Here is a 15,572-nt window from a genome sequence, read left to right as displayed (position 1 = left end):
GAATAAAAAGCAGCAAACTCCCCCCAAATTGAATTAGATTGCTTCAGGAATTTGTAAGTAGTTTTGTTAAAAATAGGAGTATAGCTGGTAGAAAAGAGCAGAAGCTCAGTGATGCTGTCCATTAAACTTCAGTAAGAACCTCCCAAGAAATACAATCAGATGTTTCAGTTCAAAAGTGGCTTTATTGCCATTATTTAGCCACGGGCAGAGAAGAGAATCAACACAAACTAAAACACAGCAAATCAGATCCTTTAAAGCTTTATATAAGGAAAGCCTTGTGCTTTGCCCAGTGCTTGAGCAAAGCTGTTAAGTGTTAATGCATATAATCTATCTAGCCAGCTAACTAGTTTAATCCATCACACTGTGTGTGAAAACATAAAAACAACCCAGCTGTGACAAGTTAATAGTAGGGTTAGGCAGTAAAATGGTAACAAAAACACACTTTGATTAATGATCCCGAATTGTCCAGCTCTAGTATGGATGGCTTTTGTCTAGGTTTATTTAGTGGCCAATCAATGCAAAATAGTTCTGGTAATTTAAAGAATTACGCCAGATCAGAAATGTTGCCCCATAGTGATAAAAGCTGGAGAAAATACCACATTTTGAAAAGGGAAGAAAAAGTAGCAATTTATATAACTGGAGCTTCTTCAGAAGATGAGAGGAAATTAAAATACACTAAACTCAGGGGTCATTCAGTATTACCTGCCAAAGAAGGGATGCTATAATTTGAATAAAATAAGAACCATGCCAAACCATTCCTCAAAGAGTGAAGCAAAACCTTCTATGACCTCTAAAAATTGTTAGGCACTTCCCTTTCTTTTTATCTCATTTTCCATTTCTGTAACCCTCTGCAAGCAGTTTCCAGACATGGACAGAAAAAAGTTGATGTAATTTCAGAAGAAAACTTGCTTTTGTGGTGTGTCTCAAATCCACAATGTTTTATAGACTCCACTGAAGTACCAGATAGGAACGTGCTATTTGGGATACGTCAGTGCACTGAGCGGTCAACATTCCTCCACTTTTAGCTCATACAGCCATTTGTGTTAAAAACATCACTTAATGAATACCCATTCTGCAATCCCTGTGAACTCAGCGTGTGCAAAACTTAGGACAGAGACTCCCAACCTCAGGAATTTAGGCACCTTTTGCATCCCAAAGTGCTGCAAGCATCAGGCTGCAGTTTAATTACCTCCTCTTGACGCTTTTCCTCTCAGTTCAAACCAGATGTTTTACCACTCTGCAGAACATACCTAATATGGCCTAGGACATTCCTAGGTATGCTTCCTGTTGGACCTGTTTGGAGACTAAACTTGTAACAGTGCAAAGAGCAATAAAGGAAGATAATAAACGAGCTGTAGGACCTTTCACATTTTCTGAGAAATAAGGGATAGAAAGACCCAAGAGACTGTGTACTGGATAAGTTGGAATAAAAATTAGAACTAGTCCAGAGAAAGTGGGGAAAAAAACCATCTGCTGCTGCACAGCAAATAACTACATGGATCCTACTGCTGTATGATGACATAGTCCGTGATCTCGGGCAAGACGTTTTCCTAGCCTGTGTATTTTTAGAAAATCAGATTAACAAGGAAGTCTGTCTTTTTTTGCTTGTGCCCAATACTGTGGGCTTTCAGTGTGCCCTTTTTAATGACACTAACCTCTCACACGTGCATAGTTGCTCAAAGTCTGGGACTCCATGACTACTTTCAAGTGGAAAATGGAAATAATGAAAGAATCTGGCCACAGGTATTTCCAAAGAACACAACAACTTGTTTCCCCGAATGCAAAAGGAACGAAGAAACTGGAGGTGGTTACTTTGAGGACAACCTCAAGCATCCTGCCAGCCAGCATACAGCACGCACGCCCTCTCACCGCTGCAACACATTTGTGGTTTCTCTGGTTATGCCTGGCTTACTGCTGCTTCTCTGACCCCACACTTCTCTATTCTACATTTTCTTTCATATAGGCTGCTATTAAAATGTAATTTGATGCGTCACATTTGGCTTTCCACTGGTTAAGTTTCTGATTGCATTCATTCTCCTCTTTGTTTGTTGTGAGTGGTGGTGAAGAGCACAATGACTTCATCAAAGGAACTAAAGTCCTCATAAGCAAACGTGTAGGTCAACACTGAGTGATGCACCGCTCAGCACAAAACAAGTCTGCGTAACAAAAGCAAACCCACCAATGAATGTGTCTGTCTTCACCTCATTAGAGCCATCAGAGGGTCTAATTCAAATATATTATATTGGTCTTACTGAAGTGGCCTTTAATGGGAGTTGCAGGTTTATAGTTGAGACCAGAATGTTGTTTCTCAGCTAGTTGCAGATATATGGATTTTTTTATTATTATTTTGATGATGGCTTTAAGGCAAACTAAGCAACTGGAAAAGTCTGTACATAAAGAGTAAAAAATCAAGCTTGGAATATCTGGCAAATTTTTAGCAGAACAGTTCCACAGCTTAATTGTGAATACAGCAACGAGAAACATGGATAAGGCTGTCATGTAAAGTGACAACATGATATGCTTCTAAGTAGCACAGCACTCCTAAAGAGGACTAAATTGGCCTGCCTGTTTGCAGCTATCCAGGATAAACTGCCTATTATAGTACTTTATCAGTAATGGCTGATAGCAAGATGTTTCCACCTATCACTTTTAAATGGGAAACATACCTGTCATCTCATCTAACACACGTATTGTCTAACTATGTCTAGAAATGAACAAGGGACTTGCTGTGTTAGGAAATGATAATAAGCTGAAGTCAAATGTTTTCAAAAAGTCTTTGTTAGAGAGGCATAAAGCCAGTGGTACATTGGATCTGCACAGACGTAAAAAAATATTTTGTTGGTGACTATTTTTGACAGCTGGTAGTTCAAAACTCTTGTTACCTGCCAGTGTGCTCTGGACAGCCACATTCAAAGCTACATACTGAGACATGCACAGCCTATGAAGTCTGAAAGATAACACCAGCTCACAGCTGCCGGTAATCCTCAAGCACCTTTTAGAGATAAATTTAAGTTCAGTGGGTCAAGCTAACCTAGCCAGCTGTCTCCACACAAACACTTATAATGTCCTTTGAGATGTATCGTATTACAAGCAGTGATTTGGAGCATCATCTGCCTCGAGTAGACCATAAGTGCTATTGGCAGTGTCCAATTACATGTTGACACAAACTCCCATAACACTGCAACTCTGATGTGATAACCAGCTTGCAAATCCACATCTCCCAGAAGAACATTGTTGAATATGCCTACAAATGAGAACAAGCTCAGACTTCACAACAGAGTGGATGTGTTCTTGGTTGGTTGTTTCTGGGTTTTGTATTTTTTTAAGGGTATCTGGAATAATGACTACAGCAGCAGTTTCGTATTTCTACTATCACCCAGCGTAGCCAGCCCTCATGGCAGAGACAGGGTTTCAGTGCCTTTGAGTGAAGGATTAAGAGTAACCCCAAGGACTGGGGAGAAGACAGCATTAAGGATCTGCAAGCAGTTTGACAAAAAAAACCACTTCAAGGACTTTTCTGGGTCTCTTTGGCAGGACATTTTGGCCTGGGCATGATATAATTTATGGCCACTCAGCAGGAAACAAGTAACACTTAATGATAATGGTAAAGGGAGTACAGTATTTATCTAGTTACCACAGTTATTCTCGAGCTTTACCTGCTAAATAAAAGCACTAGCCTAATGAATACTGCACAGTAAGGACAGGGCCACCTATCCTGCTGCTAATTCAGCTTTGAATGTAAAATTACTACACAGCATGCCATAAAATGCAATTATAATCCCTAAAGAAATGAGTTGAAATGGCCACATGTCCAGGGGAATTTCAATGGTGCAAAAAAGCATCTACTGGATTTTTAAAAACACAGGTATATCTTTAGAACAAGATTTTTTTAAAAAATCTGCTATCATCATATACTGACTTACCTACAAGATCACTAAAAAAAATGGTGATCAAAAAAATTGAGGGGAAGACTGCTTTGGTTCTAGGCAAAGCACTAGGTGAAAAGATGTGTTGTTTTTAATTTTCCCTTGAGTGCATGGGAATGCCAGAAAGTGTGCTGCAGTTGTAAACATCCGTTCTAAAGCTCTAAGGAGAACTTTTGTCTGACAAAAAGAAAGGAGATTTTCCTCAGAAGACAGAAGAAGGGAGTAGGGGAAAGAAAGTAAAAACTTCTAAGGCTGAGGTTTTCTGAGGGAAAGTTTTCTGGAAAAGATTCTGTCCTTTCTTTGAGCTAAGTGGGGACTAACATCATAGTGGTTTGCCAGAGCAACATCCTTTCTTCATGGAGAAGGGGAGGCTGTACTGCAAAATAAGGATGTAAATGGTTAGAGGAAAAGAACCTGTGATTTCATTTTCCTGTATTATTCCTAGTAACCAGCAATGAGACTTATTAAAAGTATTGGTTTTACAAGAAAACTGCAAGTTTTTGTGAAGTTCACAAATCACTGAATACAAACAGTCATTAGGCATATGAAAGATGATCAGAGAACATTTCTCTAAGTGATTTTCTCGTAAAGAAAGAGAATGAGAATTAATCTAATCATTGGGATGGAGAAAAGTGGCGATGAAAGTACAGAAACAAGCAAAAACAAGATCCTCATATTTGATCTAGCAAGAATCCATCACAGAGGGAAAAAAAAGGAAACAAGTCTGGACTGAGAGAAAGGATTGCCACCATGCTGAGATGCATAATTTCGCATATAGGACTTGCCTGGAAACGAAGGGAAAAGAAACAAATCCTAGGGTACCACAAACAAATAAGCCTACTGTAAGGGTAGAAAGGAACAAAAAACAGTGACAATAAGTTCACTAAAACAGAGTACTTGCACTGTGTCTGAGAAATAAGATTTCCATACTATGCTATATTCCCTGAAGCTTTCAATCATATATTGTATATTTATTGTATATTTATTGTTCATGGGTTAGCGGGCAAAGGACACCTGCCAGGTGTGGGCAGGATGGCAGAGGATTGAGAGGAGCACAGGCTCTGCCCTCCTGCCGTTTACAGAGACCTGATGTCCTGCACGCGCCAGTGAGACATGACTTTGGTGGTCATCAGCTTTCACTTCTTTGCTCTCACTTGTCCTGAAAGATCCTTGGTTCTAGGCCCCCATCAGGGACACAAAAGTGACCTAAATCAGAGATTTAAAACAAGCTGGTGATCAAAATGATGGCTTAACATCCTGCCCTGGCAAGACAGATTACAAGTCTAAAATGCAATTTCTGGCCCCTTGCCAGAAAGGAAGGAGATACATTGTTCAGAGGGATGGAGAGAAAGTGCCGATTCAGACCTGTGCACTGTTTTGGCTCATCTAACAAAACAAGAAATTTACACAAAACCAAACACTGCAGTATAAATGACCGTTTATCCAGGAATATCTTGAAAAAACAGAAGGAAATTTCTAAATTCAAGATCATCCAATCTTGTTAATCTTGAGGTTGTTCAGTACCTCTAAATTACTGCAGTATGAGGGAACTATAGTCTGCTGTTATACGCTATAATAGCTTGCTGAGCATTTGTTAACTCCAGCAGAGTATATGTGCAATTATTTCTAATGAACTCCCTAGCCCCTTAGGAAAAAATAATAGTCTTTTTGAATTGGTTCTACCTGTTGGCTGCATTAAATTTGGAAACAAAAGCCATACATTTTCAGATATCCCCATACAACAGGGCTCAGAGCAAGATTGGCATGTTTATTTTCAGAAAACCTCCCTAAGCATTTTAGGCATGGCCAGACTAATACATCTCTCCTTGACAGTTGCAGAACTTTTATTTCCTTTGCTAGAGTGTAACAGATTGCTTGCAGTTTAAGTCTCGATGTTCAGGTTGCACTGCAAAATCTGGTTGCCTGCTGGGGATGTAAAGAGGTCCCATGCAGAGAGGGGGATTCTGGGAACATCTGCCACATAAACATTATGCAACCGAGGAGTCAAGGGAAGGAGCAGCAATTTGTGGGAAGGTGAGAGAAAATGCTTAATTTTCCCTTACTTATCAGGAGATTTTCTACCAATACAAGGATTAAAAAAAAATCTGGCCATTCTTGAAATTCTTCACTATTTAGCTGGCGGTACAATGAAATAGAAAGGAAACACCCCATCCTAATGAAGGCACTGTTTTTCAGTTTCACAACTTCTTATATTCAGGTTTGCTTTCTGAACTTTCTTCTATATTACAATGTAATTGGAAAAATGTAGCTTCACATGAGAGGATTTTCATTTTCATGGCAGATTTACATGAGATTGCCTTTATCTGGGAGATTCTTGATCACCAGTCAAAGCAACAGCTGGTGCACTCTGCTTCAGCTGTATTTGGACATTGGGGAATGTCATGTTATCAAAATGTTTTAAGTGCACCCATCAAAGCTGACATAAACTGGAACCTGCTACATCAGCCAGGCAGACTGCAGGTTTATTGCATGACTTCACATCCCCCTGTAGAAAGCAAATTGTGCACAGGAAGTGAAACACAGAAATTATTCTAATGCTCATCTTGCTTTACTTTCAACTTTCCCAGACAATATAACTCAATTTAGGTCCCAGCACTACAGTCTTCTCATGCTGTTGCTGGAGTTTAAAATGTTTACTGTTCAACAGCCTGTGAATATCTTTCTGAGATCAACTTTTAAAAATTTATGAGACGCTAAACCACTTGTTCCACCAATATTTCTTACACACTCATGAGCCTGGATAAACAAAACGTGCTTTAGGAGTGCAAGGGTTCTGCTAATGTTAAATGGTGCATTTTACTGAATTTGCCTAACACGTTTGTCTGTAGCTTGCATTGAAACCCACATAAAAATCTTTATGTGATGTTAGATCAGAAAACATTATTCACACAGAGCTGCTATCAAATCATAGCAGTGAACTTTCATACTAAAACAAGGATTTTTTTCCTCATAAGGTCTTAATTACACACACAGTATGCTAGTTGCATGCAGTATATCAACAGCTTTAATACTTTCCAATTGCTTTAGCCAGTGTTGGGTTCAATTGCCTTTTTCACAGTATCCAGATTGACACCATTATTTTTATGGCACATTATTATGTTCTAGAAGAATAAACAATGCACATCACTTAATGGCCTACAGTGTATAGGATGTGCACATGCTAACTATTCTTTTGACAGTGGATTTCCAACATTCTTTACATCCTATTTTGGCACAAAATTAGCCCATAAATTGACTGAATGCACCTTTCTTAGATTGAGCTAGAGTGCTGCAACATGAATTTCTAGTTGCCAATCAGGAAGGCAGAAAAGATTTTAAGCACAAACAGCTCAGGTGTGGAGGAACAGATTATAAGCATCAGGTATTCAGAGGAATTTGATCTTGCAATAATGAGGATGTTGCTGTGCAGCTGCCCACTTATTTCCTAAGAGAAGAAGACATAGCTGAGCACTTCGGCAGCTCAATACTCTTGAGCACATGTCTTTTCATAAATGTCCATGCATTGCTCAAAGTTTGTCCCTCTTTTTTCCTTGCTCCCGGAGCTGAGAGAACACGCACACAAAGGGGCCTGAAACTTACCAGCTCTCAGGACAAAAAGAAAGCTTGAGCTTAAGGTTCTCGCTTGCACCCACACCCAGCTTTGTGGAGGTGAAAGAGTCACAGTCTCAGAAATAAACAGAAAAGGCTAGATTTGGTGCTGAGTCTCTTCCAACCTTTCCAAATACCCCAGAACAGCAATCATTTGGAACTTGTACATTTCCCCAGCTTATGTTTATGCTGAGTAACTCTACTGCATCCTCCACAACACTAAGCAGATGTTAAAACCAAAATTCACTGAAACTCACACGGATACGGCAGAAGTTTGGAATCTCACCCTAGCTGACAGCATGCTCACCCAGGGTAACCCAACTAAAATAGCTTGCAGTAAACCTGGGTATGCATGTGATATATGCTCTGTTCCAGACTAAGGCTTATGATATGCAGCCACACAATCCTATTGTTGCTTTTCAAGTCAGACCTAAACTTCCTATTTCAATTAAAAAAAAAGAAAAGCATTGTAAAAATCAGTGCTCTCTGTTAAGGTGTCTCTGACAAGCATACCCCAGTAGTTTTTAAAAGTAAAGGATTTTTACTTTTTTACACTCTTGACCCATAGGACTCCAGCTATGCCTTGCTTATTTTCTAGCTCCCTCCAGGTCCAAGAGTACTGCAACAACTCAGAGTTTCTGTTTTTTTCTCCTGCCATGCCTTCATAACTGATTTAGAAAGGGTATCCATACTACAGCTGAATCTCAGCCTACATCTGTGTCTCTGCAATCGTATTCAAGCTAACTGCAGACAGTTAAATAGAGGGCATTTTGATAAGCACATTTCTGTATTTCAAGAAGGGTACATGCCTTTAAGTGCTAAATTTGGTAACTAACTGTTTTAAAGAGAGCCAAAGCATCTATTTCTCAGAAATTACATTACTGATATTTATTCTCTGTGTCAAATGTGAATTACTGGTAGATCTTCCTAGCTAGTTATCTTGCATATATAAATCTAGCATCTTCTTTTCTTGCTATTGTGATATTTTTGATATCTTCATTCTTCACTATTTGACCACTACTATTATTAAGAATATTTGTTAATATTTTCCTTAATCAAATTCTGTTGTCCTTATTCATTGAAGCTACTAAAGTGTACCTATTACAAAATTCTAACAGTAACTTGTAAAATAATGTAATCTTGCATTTCAGCAGTACTGACCTATTCTTTTGAAATCTTCCTCTGCCCTTCCTCTAGAGTCCACACCTAGCTAAGACAATGCACCAAGAACCTTTAAAGCAAAAATTCCATGTCATTAGTTAAACAGAATTTTTCTGGGAAATTTGGTGGGGGGGGATTGTTTGTTTTACTTAATCCACTATATGTGAAATATTCACTTGCAGTGTGAAATAATAACTGCCGACTCTCCTGAGAATAACTCAAGAGAGAATAAACACATCATTGTTAAATAATGGGCAAATTGCAATGTTAGCATCAGAACAGTATTCATTGAGAGGACTTCTAGGGGCACATCTCACAGCTCTTTGTGCTGAGAGCTATCCTGTTTGCTTGTCCTCTCCAGGCACATGGGGGGAACTATGGGAGGAAGGGGAGAAACAAACAGCGTGTAACGTTACCCTGTGCACATGCTGAAGTGCGGCGAACTTACCCATTTCAGGCCACAGTTCCTCATGAATTAGCCAACTCAAGACGGAAGCTCTGCTGTGCTCAGGTAAAAATCCTGCTGCACTTGAATGGGGCAGCACTTCCGTAAAATTTACCATCAGAGCAAGCCTTTGTCATCACAGAAATAATCATCATCAAGGAACATCCCCACTTTTGAAGGCTGTTCTCTGTGTACTGAGGCTCCTGCTTTCAGTGCATTAACAGTTTTTCAAAGTTTCACTTCATCTCTTACAAGCATTTCTGTTATCTCTACTTTATATGAAAGAAAAAGGCTTTCCAGCAATGTATCCTTTACCCCTCCACAAGAACCTCACTCATATTCCCTTGTGGCCAAATATGGAGAGAGTAACTAAATCGATGGGAATACATCTAAGGAAAACAGCATGGCCCGTGGTGAGGCCCACAACACGTCGGGTTCATTACACAGAGTGCTCTGCACCAAGAGTTGGACAGCTGTGCAGCATGAGCGCCGGGGCACGCGGGTCCCTCGCTACTATGCGGCTAGAGCAGGTGTTTTGTAGGTGATGCTCGTGATGAAACAGTCCCCGTTTTATTTCTCTGCTTCATCCAAGCATGGTACTTCTCTCTGATTTAGTGTTACCCAGAACTGCTGAAACCACCCAGCTCAAAGGTAAAAGGGTAGTAGTTAGCCTTGCACTTCAGTGTTATTTATTTTCTTACCATGGGTGGTTGACCTGCAGAAGAGACAAACAGGTAGCCCTACAGGTAGCCCATTAGCCCAAGGAAAGCTCCTTCCCAAGCTGCAGAGCTACCACAGCCAGTGGTACCTCCACTTTTCACATGCACTCTGCCTGCTTCACTAAATCTGACCAGACAGGTAAGGATGAAAGCCAAGCCCAGAGGCTGACCCCAGCAAGACCAAACATCTGGGCTCTCTTGCCAGGTGGCTTTTGAAAAAGAAAGAAAAGAAAAAAAAAACAGAAATCTTACACAAGTCTGACTTCTTAAACTAAGCTTTAAAATGTGAATGAGTCTTCACCTCTAAAAATGTAATGGAAGTACAAAATGCAGTATTCATGAAGAGAAGGACTTCAGGGTACAGAAGACCAGAAATAACATGAAATGTCAAGGGTGAAACAAAGGCAGCTATTACTGCCATGGTATTTTCTGCAGTACACACATTTTAAACACAGAGCTCCATTACATTGTAATCTCAGAGATATCCCCCTGTCACCACGGAGCTGTGCTATTTAATGTTATTGTTCTTCTCAAGTCAGACCTAGATTTTTCATATTTGGAAAAAAAAAAGTCATTATTAAAATCTATGCAGTCTATTAAAGTGCCTGTGATAAGTGCAGCCCAGTAATATCTAGAAGATGAAAACCTTGTCTTTCTCCTGTCCTTCTGCATCACTGAATTTTAGATCATTTACCTCAACTAGCATAAGTACTAAGATCAGCCTTTGCTAACATGTTCTGCCACAGCCTGAGAACTCGATTTGTTCTTTACACCTACCAAGCCTAAGTTTGGCCAGCAGGAAATTACTTCCAATGACACAAAATGCCCTGGAACAAGACAGGGGAGCCCCAGCAAGAATCTCATGGTAGAGAAACAGTGAGCAACCAACAGTTCACTGATACTGCACTGTCCACGTGAGACACTTTGGTTACACAAATGGAGAAAGGGACTTACTCTGAGTGTATATTAGTGGTCCAAGGACACAAAAGTAATAATTTTGGGATAGCATTGGGAAGTTTCTTGTCAAGTCCTACCTTTTATTTACTATCCCATACTGCCTTTCCTTATAGACATCTTAAATCCAGAGCAACTTATTTCCATACCGTAAACCAAGTAATATCATGATAAAAAGAACATTATGAATGTGAAAAATGAGAAGTGCCCAAAGACAAGTGAGTGTTTTGAGTGCATTGCTCTGTCTGTTTGTCTTGTTTGCAATTTTGGGGATTGTAGAAAGAAACCGAAGAACCTCAGGCCAACAGGTTTTACTTTCCAAACAACTACAAAAGCAGATTGACCTTCCATTTTGGTCTCCTGCATACTGCCTATTTAGCTCTCTCAGTACTGTATTTACAGGGCAGATTATGTTTTCACAATTCAGACTTTTCAGAAAGAAATTAACACTTTAAGAGTATGATCATGATATGAGACTCATAATCTCATATTCATTATGAGCATCTAGGGTGCTTAAATGACAGACACAATTACACTATATGGCTGTTTAAAAGTGCACTGGAGAAAGAGCTGAGGTTGTTAGCCAACTCGGATGAAATGGGATGAATCTGTAATCCACACTGGAACAGTAAAGTGACAGTGACTTAAAAGGAAAAATATGTAGAAGGCTTCAGCTTTCTTTCTCACTTCTTTTTTGAATAATTATGTGGCAGTGTTTCTTCACCCTAATCTGTTTACAGAAATATTGAGCATGCATTACACATCAAAATAAATAATTCCCCCATATCTTTGTACTCCAAAATTTGCAGTTAATTAAACTAATTTGTCAGTTTTTGTAAGTTGGAAACTCTTCCTGTCATCGTATCCAATCACTACTTATTTAAATTTCATCCTTGGCCAGTTTCATGATAATGTTTATCTGCTCCAGAGGATTGGAAATGAGAGTAATACACTGCCATACCATTTAATTTCTTTCTTAAAGCTGGAAAAAGCAAAGCATCAACTGGCCAGTTAGATAACACAATTTCCCATGTAGGTTATTTGCTTAAGATGGCTGGGGGCTAATTTAATTCCTGAGTTGCTTATTTACCAGTTCTGAGAGGGATTCCCTACAGTTAAGAATGAACTGTGCACAAAGTTCCTACGAAAACTGCATGAAAATTTTCTCACACCAGCACAGTTTATATATATTAATGCAGTAGAAGTTTAACATCTTTCATGATCTGAACTAAAGAATATTTCTTTACTAGTTGTATACATTTTTATAGTATTTATCTTGCAGAATGAAGACAAAAAAAAAAGGAGAATGTTTAATGTCAAATGCATGCTTCAAAAGCATACAGTTTCTTTACAGATGGCTTACTTTTGCCTTAAGTCTGATTTCTTTTTTAACTGCTCCTGAAAAGTCTAGCAAGAAATGAAGACAGGCCAACTTAAGTCATATAAAGAAATTCTTATATTTACTTTTCATGCTCACAGTGCTTTATAAACATTTGGTTAATTCCAACACCATTTTTGTCAGATGGGGGGGTCTATGGTTGTGGTTTTGACACCCTAGGAATACTACCTCTTATATAGTAAGGGGCATTTTAAAGCTCCTTCTACTTATAAGAGGGCCCCAAACCCTCCAGACCAGTGAAAATACTGAGTAGTGCCTGTCCCTCGGCACACCAAGGATGTTTGCACATACCCTACCTCTGCCTCGGACAGTGTGCTGCTTGGCCAGAGAACTGTATTCAGGCCTGCTGCTAGGTAAACTTCAGCCCGCTCACCTGTGTTTTATCATGTTGTTTCTTTCCTACAGTTTTCTCTATTGTGTACCATACATAATGTCTGTTAAATACAGATGGAAGAGACTAAGATGTTCTTCCTCCCTCTGGCCAGAGAGGAAGCTCACTGACTTTGCTCTCAACAGCAGAGACATATGCCAAGCATTTCTGTATTTATTTCCCACTTTCTTAACATATATTTTGCTTTGTATATTGGGTCAATCTGTCAAAGAAAAGAGAGAAGGTGAAGCTCAAGGGAACTAGATAGTAAGAATATATGTATTACATATTGTGTCCTGCAGCATATGTCATACATGCAGTATAAACTGCTGTTCATGGTAGGGCAGGAAACAGAAGAGACAATGAAATGTGAAGGACTTCACATGCCTAACATCAGCAAATAGGGTCACAGAGGGAGGTGCCAGGCAGCAGTAGTCGTTCTGCAGTAGGACTGGAAAAGCTAGACTTCCTCATCTCCAACATCAGATGCATGTTTTGAACCTCTTCTGAAAGCTCTTTAGGTCACTGCTGTCCCTTTGCTTGTAAGAACCTTAGACTCATTGGGTTTTCCCCAGCCTCCTCTTTTTCCTGTATTATTTGCCCCTGAGAAGTGAGGTCAGGATACTGAAGGACCCAAAGTGACAAATGGTAAGGGAATTCAAGCAGAGTTGAGCTGGACTTTCAACTGAGCTTTTCAGCCTTGCCCTTGTCTTCTTGTCTCAGAAAGGTTATGTGGTAATAAGCAGTACCTAGTACTATTTTTAACTGGAAATATTTCACCTTATTGTCACAGCAAGCATTTTTTTCCTTAGATCTAAACCAAATCTATATTGTAATGAGATTGCTCTTTTTAAGATTCATGTGGACACCCTTGTAACCAATCTCTTCTAGAGGTCATCCTACAGCTAGGATGCACTGTTTCATATTTGTATTTTGTATTATTTGTCTTCCACTCTTCCAAGGCATCTGACTATGTGTCACCTCTCTGATTCTTGGTGGGCTGCCAGGAGTTCTCGTTATTGACATTAAGTAATGGAAAACTCAAAACTCTCCTTACAGTGTTGTGATCCAAACCAAATAACTAATTTATAATCTCCAAAATGATGGCAATCAAATTGGAGATGTTACAGATGGCTGTAACAAAGAGTGTATTCCCTGCTGAACTGCAGCTCATATTACTGTTTGGCCAGTGAGCTCCGCACTATTTTGTAGGAACATGTAGATTTCTGTCAAACTTCTCAGGGTATTTCTTCATCACTGGCCTGTCCCATAGCCCTAGTAGACAGAGTTCAGAGGTGACGATCAACAAAAAGTACTGTTTACTTTACTGCTAACATGACACAGCAGTTTTCAGTGTAAACACGTCTGTTATGACCTAAGAACTCAAAAAAACTAGGTAGCCATTCAAGCAGTATTGGTTAAATTAGTGGTTTCCTTGGGGAAAAAAAACATGGAAGTCTCTTAGCTTCATCCTCAAAATCTCAGAATTCCTATACTTTTTGTTAGGCAACTCACAATGGATTCCAGGAAAAGTCAGGATGCATAACTGAGCAGTAAGATGCTTAAAGATAGCTGCCAAGAATGTGGAATGACTAATTTGGTCAGCACAGGAAATGTGACCAAATTGAACCTTAACATTTGCCCCCTCGCAGAGCAGAAATATGATTGGCCATCACGAAAAATAGTGGTAATATCACCAACCATGAAATCAGTGTGTTCGTCAGTGGAGTCTTCCTTGTGGCTCTTAGGTAGTCCTAGATGATCCTGAAGAGTCTGGTACATTTAAAGGGGGATTGTTGTGAGAGTATTTTTATTTTTGCTGATGTGCATACATTATGTCTCAGTATTACACTAAGATTTCCAGTGTGTTCACCCTGACCTAAAAAATACAAATTGTACACAGCTTCATAGCCATGTGTTTTAAAGATGAAATCCCATTGTACCAGGAAATCATCTAAATAATGGCACGGGATTTGTTTCTGTCTATGCAGTGTAAATAGAGTAGGGACTTAAAAGGAGTAAATTTGCATTAGCAGTTAACAAAAGCAGTACAATACTTTTTTTTTCTTCTTAACATACCACAAGCTCAAAAGCTCTCTATTTTCTGGACTGCTATACAGAAAACTTATGCATCTGTAATTTGAGTAAACTATCATCTAATTAAACAATTTAGATTGAATATGCTAATGTAAAGGATCATAAAAAAAGAATAATTACAAAGGGACTTCAAGAGGATAATTACAAATGGGGAATGTTGAATCTGAATAAAATTCTTACTTTCTTTAATTACTGAAAACTCATCTAAACCAGGGATTTAGAATATCTTTATTTAAGCATTGTGCACAATGAAAGACGCTTCAGACCTTTGAAAAATATTAATTTGATCATGTATTTGTTAGATATCACCTAACAATTTTCAAAACCTATGAGCTTTAGGCAAAAAAAAAAAAAGAGAGAGAGAAGAGAAGAGAAGAAAAGAGAAGAGAAGAAGGATCCAGCAATGCTCCTTTTCTACAGAGCTGGTGGTAGAATGTCAGCAGTGTTTCTCATCCCAGCAGTAGGGTAGCTCATGCCTTCATCAGCACCATGCTCCTGAAGCTGTCAGAGAAGGAGTTCAGCTTTCTCAAAGGGACTTAACACAGCTGTATCAAAAAGATTCACACTGCTTAGGAAGGAGAAACACAACCAAAACCATTTAGTTTAGCAAACAGATGCATGCATACATATACAGAGAGCTGCTTTGTGCACAGGGCTAGCAGTAGGCTCTGCACCTCTAATATCCCACTTCCCACAACTCATGGCTTTTGGGCCTTTCGCATTTTGCCCTAAATGTCCACTTCCTCATGCGGTGAACTGTTTGCCAAGACAAGACTTGTGCTTGGTTTTCCTTTATACTTCACTATCTAGATTTGGGGAGGTTTCCATAGGCACATTTAAAAATATTTTCACAATCCCACCTTTCAATTCCACAATTTTATCAATATCAGCA

This window comes from Apteryx mantelli, chromosome Z (assembly GCF_036417845.1).
Source record: "Apteryx mantelli isolate bAptMan1 chromosome Z, bAptMan1.hap1, whole genome shotgun sequence".
NCBI classification, from domain to species: Eukaryota; Metazoa; Chordata; class Aves; order Apterygiformes; family Apterygidae; genus Apteryx; species Apteryx mantelli.
This window is presented reverse-complemented; position numbering follows the sequence as displayed.